Raw genomic sequence first — 6,890 nt, 5'->3', positions numbered from 1 at the left:
ATGCAGTTCGTGTCCTCGAATTTCATTTGTTTGAATTGATTCAAATTAGTTTATCCTCAACACAAATGTACAGCGTTCTTCATAATAAAATATTATTACTTAATTTGAGAGTGATGATGTGCAGTCGGTCACCATTACGCTCGTTCCATTAGCAACTGACTTCTCCATTATTGCAGTGGCGGTAATGCGACATATTGTATCCCATTAATCCAATTGGAAAGCATTTTCACATTGATACACATTAGGCCAGTTCCTCATTCCTTCTATTGGCACAGTCTGTAATACACAACACGTTGGATCCCATTAAATCAATTGGAAACCAACATTTCTCATTGACGCCCACTAAACCAATTCGTTGAATTGGTTCCTTGCTTCGTTGATGTAGTCTTCGCCACACAACACGGTGGAGCCGGGTTTCGCGAAGGCAGCTTCCCTGCTTAACTTCCTATTCAGTCAATGAGAAAGTCGGCTTTCACACGTTGAACGAATTGTCAGTCTGATTTCTCATTGAATCTCATTTCGTGAAGAAATGAATGAGATCGTGCCTACTATTTCCAGCAGGGCAGGGAGTCACCAAACTAATTGGGGAGCATCTAACTCGTGTCCACACCACCCTGTATGTTTTCGGATACTCGTAGTCATAAAAAAGAAAAAATAGACAGAAATAGAGTGGAGAGAAACAATTTATTCGAAAATCAACGATGCCATGTCGAAGAAACTGCTCCGGAACACCTGAGTGACCAGCGTCCACCATGTTGCTCGTTGACGGCCAGTAGTTGCAGAGATCGACGACAGGTGACCACCTAGTTGACATCACACCAGATGGCGCCACCGTCATCGCTCTATGCGAGAAAGACAGAGAACAAAAAAACAATAGCGGTGGGTAAAAATTGCAACAAGAAAGACACAGCTAAACAAGTCTAAACAAGCGAGAGCGTGTACAAAACACCGGGGAAAAGGCCTAACTGCTACGGCAAATGGTAAACATGCGACAGCACGGAGAAAAGGCTTAAAGGGATTGATTAGGCCTAACCACATCGACACCGCACAACAGCTAACACAAGACGACAACCACAAAATGCTAGGCACACACCGCTAAACATGTGACAACACGGAGAAAAGGCTTAAGACGCACAACGCTACGAAACTCAACGGTGTGGAAGTTACTGCCAAACATGTCCAGTCATGTGGGGAAAAGGCCTAGCCGATACGGCAAATGCTAAACATGTGACAGCACGGGGAAAAGGCTTAATGTGAGCGCGGTAAAAAATGTGCAAACGTCGGGAAAAACCGCTATGGCAAATCCCTCACCTTTCCCTCCGTAGACAGAGCGTCCGCTCCCGTTGACAGCCAAGCCTCAACTGACATGGCGCGGTGACGGCGAAGCGACCGACTGGGCACTTCCACACTCCACGAGAGCCAGCGGCAGACTGACGCAGGCGCCACTCTATGGGTGCTACAAATGCGTGCGTGCGCGCTCCTAGCGTCCTCCGCGCCGCCGCGGCCGTCCTTCAGCGATTATCCCCTCGCGGGCGCTCTCCTGCACTCCCTCGAGTTTTGGTTTCACTCTATCTTTTCTTTGCGCGCGCGCGCTCTCCTGGCGGCAACAGGTTGCTTCTGCGTTTCGGTTTTGCTCTCGTTTCTTTGCACATGTTTATTTGAAAATGCTCTATAAAGGCAGCGCGCACTGCACTTGCGTCATCATTCTGTATCCTCCTAGTATCCTCATCCTGTATCCTGTATCATCCTGACTCCTAGTCTCCTCGCGCGAAGCAGGTCGTGCGGTGAAGCCTCCCAAAATGAGTGAACGCGAAGCCACCTCCGTCTTATTGGAGCACGCTGCACCCGTTGCTTTCGGCGACATCACTTTGAATTCGGAAACCACATCCCTACATAACACACTCAACAAGTATTTCCAGTTGCACAAGTTGGACGCCTCGCTAGAATTCACGGATAATGTCTACTCTCTGAAAGCGCCAGAAGAGTTGCACATTCCAGAACCCTTTTTAAAGCTGCTACGGTTAACGCCCGTTGAGGGACACGGAGAAGCTCTACGCAATTCTCTCCCCATAGTGCGTCAATTTTCTTTCACGATCAAGACGAAAATCCCTCGATCGTTGCAAGTGTCTGCCTCCCAGCTATTATGCTACACTCCAAGCACTTCTGGATGCGATAAACGAGCGCGTAGCCGAACGCGCGCGCTTCTGCTTCGACTGAACCGAACACCAAAGCTAATCACATTTTTGCACATTATTTGTGCTCCATTGTAACAAACAGATCTGAAGGGTTCACCGCTAGTTTTGTATACTTAGTGTACAGTTTTTGGTTGAAATAAATTCATTATAAAATGCGTGCTCTCAGACTGAAGTACTCACAAAGGGTTATACATAGACAGAAAATTGACATTAATATGCACAGAGGGTAGGATAGACAAGACGTCTAAACTACGGATAAGGGTAGCAAAAGTGAGGTGAAGGTCTAACCCTAGACCTACTTCCGAAATGGAGGTATAAAACAGATCTAAATCTAAACTTCAGTGCAAATGCATGTCTAAGAGGCATGACTAATTTTAGGCATCATGTCTAGAAAAGGGGTAAATGATGTCAACGTACGTAGACATTCAATGTCTAAGGTTAGATGGCTATTAGTGTTACATTAGCACGTCTACTGCTATGCTAGTGGACGTCTACTTGACATTAGGTCTAGCCTTAGACATTCTATAGTTATCCCAGATGTCTAAGGTTAGACACCATATAGCCATCTATTATCCCACCATGTGCTGCCTGGGTATTTTTCATTTCCTCTAGGCCAACTTGGCTGCCCACTTGATCACTCTTTACTTAACCCTTATGGAGTAGTAGTACGTGAGCTGGATGGGGGTGTGCTGGAGCAGGGTGGTTGCCCCTGGGGCACCTGCAGCTCCAATTCTTGAAGGAAACAAAGGCTTCTTTGGCTACTGCATCGTGGTCAGTGGACCAAATAGGGTAGGGTGGGGCAAGACGAGACAGAAATTTGCAATTTAATGTGAAATTTTTATTTTTCGTGGTAAAAAAATAGCCGTGGGCACATTCTGAGGGGTCTAGAGCTTCTGACCTGTAAATGCAGAACGGGCGTAGCCGGTCTAAAATAAACACAGAACAAGAAATTCTAAACTGCAGATTGTCTCATCTTGCCCCAACCCTCGGGGCAAGATATGACACGTCGTGGTAATGAACTATACAAATTAGTTTTTGCAATCCAAGCAGACAAAATAAAGCCCGTGGGCCCCTACCCAACCACCTTGAGCCCACCGCCATCATGATGTGCAATATAACCACACAGAACCCGATGCTATTTTGCTTCACCGTCCTTTCCAAACAAGGCACCACCAGTCTGATGTGTCCCTGACAGTGTTTGTGCTTCTGCTTTGCTGGAAATATCGTAGGAAACAGGAAAATTTCCTGGAAAATCCTATAGGTAATATGTAAAAAAGAAATGTCTGAGGAACAAGCACAAAGCTACCTAATAGTTGACTTATCCGTTGCTGAGATACATTACAATTTAAATTGCGTTAAATTTAAATTACATTACATTGTCACGTCTTGCCCCGTGCATGTCATCAGATGCATTAATTTTTCTGTTCAACACCAGATAACAATAACCAAGAGTGCCCATATTTTGCATATATCTAATGAATGAATAGAGAAATAGAATGTGGACTTACGAGGGGTGTTCAAGTCAAACCGGGACTTTTCATTTTTCGCAAACGTAAAATGAACTTACAGGCGAGAAACTAGGTAGTTTTATTTTTCAACGTAATCTCCAGCTGCACTAATGCACATGCCCCAGCGTTTCACGAGGGCTTGGATGCCAGCAGCGTAGAGCTCCTTACTGGCGAGTAGCAGCCACGATCGGACCGCATTCTTGACCTCGTCGTCGCAGCTGAAGTGGCGGCCCCCAAGGAACGCCTTCAGTGGCTCGAAGAGATGAAAATCGCTGGGGGCGAGGTTTGGACTATAAGGGGGATGTGGCAGCAACTCCCAGCCAAGTTCCTGTAAGGTGCGTGTCGTGAGATCCGCGGTATGCGAGCGTGCATTGTCCTGTAGAAGGAGGACTCCTTTGGTGATGAGGCCCGGCTGTCCGAAACTGGAGGTGTTCATGAACGTTCATGAAGGTGTTCAACGTTCCCACAGAAAGGAGCCAGTTCGAGACATGTTATCCGTCGGTCCTTGAGGATCAGGCGCTCCACAAGTTGGATGTTCTCAGGAACTCTGATACTGGGCTCTGAGCCGCCCCGCCCGGGATCGTCCTGCACTGACGTACGGCCGTCACGGAACCGTTTGCACCACTTAAACGCTTTGCTGCGGCTAAGTGTATCGTGGCCATACTGAGCCTGAAGTCTTCTGCGAATTTCAGATGACTTTACGCCTTCATTCATGAGAAACTTCATGACAATTCGCTGTTTGATGTGCGCGCTCACCTCGTTGTTGGCCATCTTGTCCAGCACGTGCCTTCTGTTTTGCACAAACTTTGAACCACCACGTGGTGAACGCGGAGGTCTGTCGCGTGTGAAAATGACGAAAAAGAAGCAGCGCGAGCCATTTGTACACTCGGTAGACAGAAAGTCCCGGTTTGACTTGAACGCCCCTCGTACATGGACAAGATAAGCCTGCAAAACGCTGCTGCACAGATGACAAGAAAAAGGACTACAGAAAATCGCGCCCTTTTGGCGGGTATTTACATTCCAGGCAGAAGACACCGATTTTTTTCTCTTCAACGCATAAACCAGTCCGGACAATTTTCACATGCAATAAAGCGGACATGCAGAGCCACCTACGAGTAAAGTTTGAAGCAGATGGATCAATGCATATCTGAGACAGGCGGCGTCGAGCAAAAAAAATGTCGCGTCTTGCCCCGTGTCTCATCTTGCCCCACCATACCCTACTGCCGTAACCATATGTCGTCCTGCCACCCCATTCCGATACAAACAGGCATAAAAACGGTTCTAGAGCACATTTTCACAAAAATCTTAGCGTACGGAACCCGACTAGCGTACCCGACTGTTTTTTTTAAATCTCCTAGGTATGCTTCTGCTTGGTGACCTTGAGATGAGTGGGGTCAGCTCTTCGCAAGTCAACAACCTTAGCGAGCTATTGACAAAGGCTTTCCCGGCGCTCGCCTTCTGTAGTATAGCTCTACTACAGTAGAAGCTGTGCTAAACGAAGAAGGAGAGGCAAAGGCACAAGGGCAGGGAAAAAGCGATGGGCTGCCTTTCACGGGCCCTGAAGAGCATTTCCTGTCTCGGGTTCAGTCCTTGTCAACGATAGGCATTGAAGCTATTTCTGTGCAGATTGCGTCGTTTCTGACTTAGGGCGATAGCCCAGTGAGGAGGACAATTTTTATCGACGAGCTCGTCGATAAAAATTGTTCCAGTTTCTCAAGGGCCGAAGGACAGTGTTGAACGTACCCGATCGAAAAATCCATCAAGTCACCATCACAAATTCATCAAGACTCCATTAGAATATTTTGATGGACCATCAAAGCAGCTTGTCGGCACATTAACAACTCCTTGTGGTCCAACAGGGCTGTTAGCGGTCCGACAAATGTTGTCCCACAGCCTGTCAGGTGGGCCAAATGGCCCCACAAAAAGGCCTGATGGTACCACAAGGCCCCTGGCGGCCCAATAAAGGGTATCTAACTGCCTATCAGGTGAGTTTAGTGGTCCCACAGGAGAACTTAAGGGTACGTCAACGAGGCATTGCGATCGAACAGGTGATGCCTCATTGTAGATCAGGGGCCCCTAACGGGACATCAGAGATATGGAATAGCATATAATCGCCAAAACACTCCATGCAGGACGCCGTAAAGGACAGAACTGCAAAAGCTATGACAGAACCTGCGTCCTGTCCCGTCCTACTCTTGTCCTTTAGTGTTGCCTTCTGTCGAATGTCCTAGCTGTTATAAAAAATGAGCAACGCTGTAGCCGACGTTCTTCCAGTATTCAATATGGCAGCTCGCATTGTCCTGACATGCAAATAGACCTCCAACCGTCAGACTACATTTTTTTTATACCGTCTTACTCATTACGACTCGGAATATTCTAATATTTCTTCAAGATGCAGTCGTTCGTGATATGTGACCCCCCTAAAACATCCCTAAAACTGATCAGCTCTCAGAGACTCAAGCTGCGAACGCCCTACCGTGTAAGGACGACTGAGCATCGCGCGACGCTCGCAGCCTATAAAAGTATTAAAAGCGATAAAAGCCCCGTGCCGGGAAACAAACAAAAGGACGACACAACACACATCACAGACAGAGGAACAAGATTTTTACTGACAGACCTGCTTCTTAAATAACCTGACCCAGCAACGCCCTCTTCTGGGTTACCCTTTTGCACCCTCAAGCCTGCCCAGTAACTTTACCTTTTCGAATGCAAAATACTTCTCAAAAGCCCCTCCTGTTAACAACTCCTAAGTCCTGTACTTTCGAAGAGATAAAGGCACTAGGCAGGCTTGAGGGTGTATAAGGGTAACCTTGAAGAAGAGGACGTTGCTGGCTGCAGAGGCAGGTCTGTCAATAAAAATCTTGTTCCTCAGTCTGTGCTGTGTGTTGAGTCGTCCTTTTGTTTGTTTCCAGGCACGGGGTTTTTGATCGCTTTTAAAGTATGAAATACCGAACAGCCCAATTTTTAACCATTTTCTATAAAAGGCCATGTGCCATGCGCGAGTACCATAAGCATCCATAAAACGACCGGGAGCTTCATAGGTGGACATCGCTTTCCGTATATCCGCCGGATGTCGCGTGTCGGCAGTTTCAAAAATTTTCGTAGTCTTGACAGAATTCTCGGATGGACTGCTGCGAGAGAGAAAAAAACGCGCGATTGAACTGCAGAAGATCGATTCTCGATTGAT

General features: G+C 47.1%; 1 long non-coding RNA gene across 1 annotated transcript; it reads right to left on the bottom strand.

Annotated features, from left to right (window-relative positions):
- Positions 1-665: 665 nt before the first annotated feature.
- On the bottom strand, positions 666-1,470 carry LOC135398008 (uncharacterized). Its single transcript, XR_010423949.1, has 2 exons — positions 1,312-1,470; positions 666-842 (listed from the first exon to the last, which is right to left on the bottom strand). It is a non-coding gene; the product is annotated as an uncharacterized LOC135398008 (long non-coding RNA).
- Between the last annotated feature and the right edge of the window lie 5,420 nt (positions 1,471-6,890).

This window comes from Ornithodoros turicata, chromosome 6 (genome assembly GCF_037126465.1).
Source record: "Ornithodoros turicata isolate Travis chromosome 6, ASM3712646v1, whole genome shotgun sequence".
In the NCBI taxonomy this organism is placed as follows: domain Eukaryota; kingdom Metazoa; phylum Arthropoda; class Arachnida; order Ixodida; family Argasidae; genus Ornithodoros; species Ornithodoros turicata.
The sequence above is the reverse complement of the archived record's forward strand: the minus strand, read 5'-3'. Positions and strand labels throughout refer to the sequence as shown.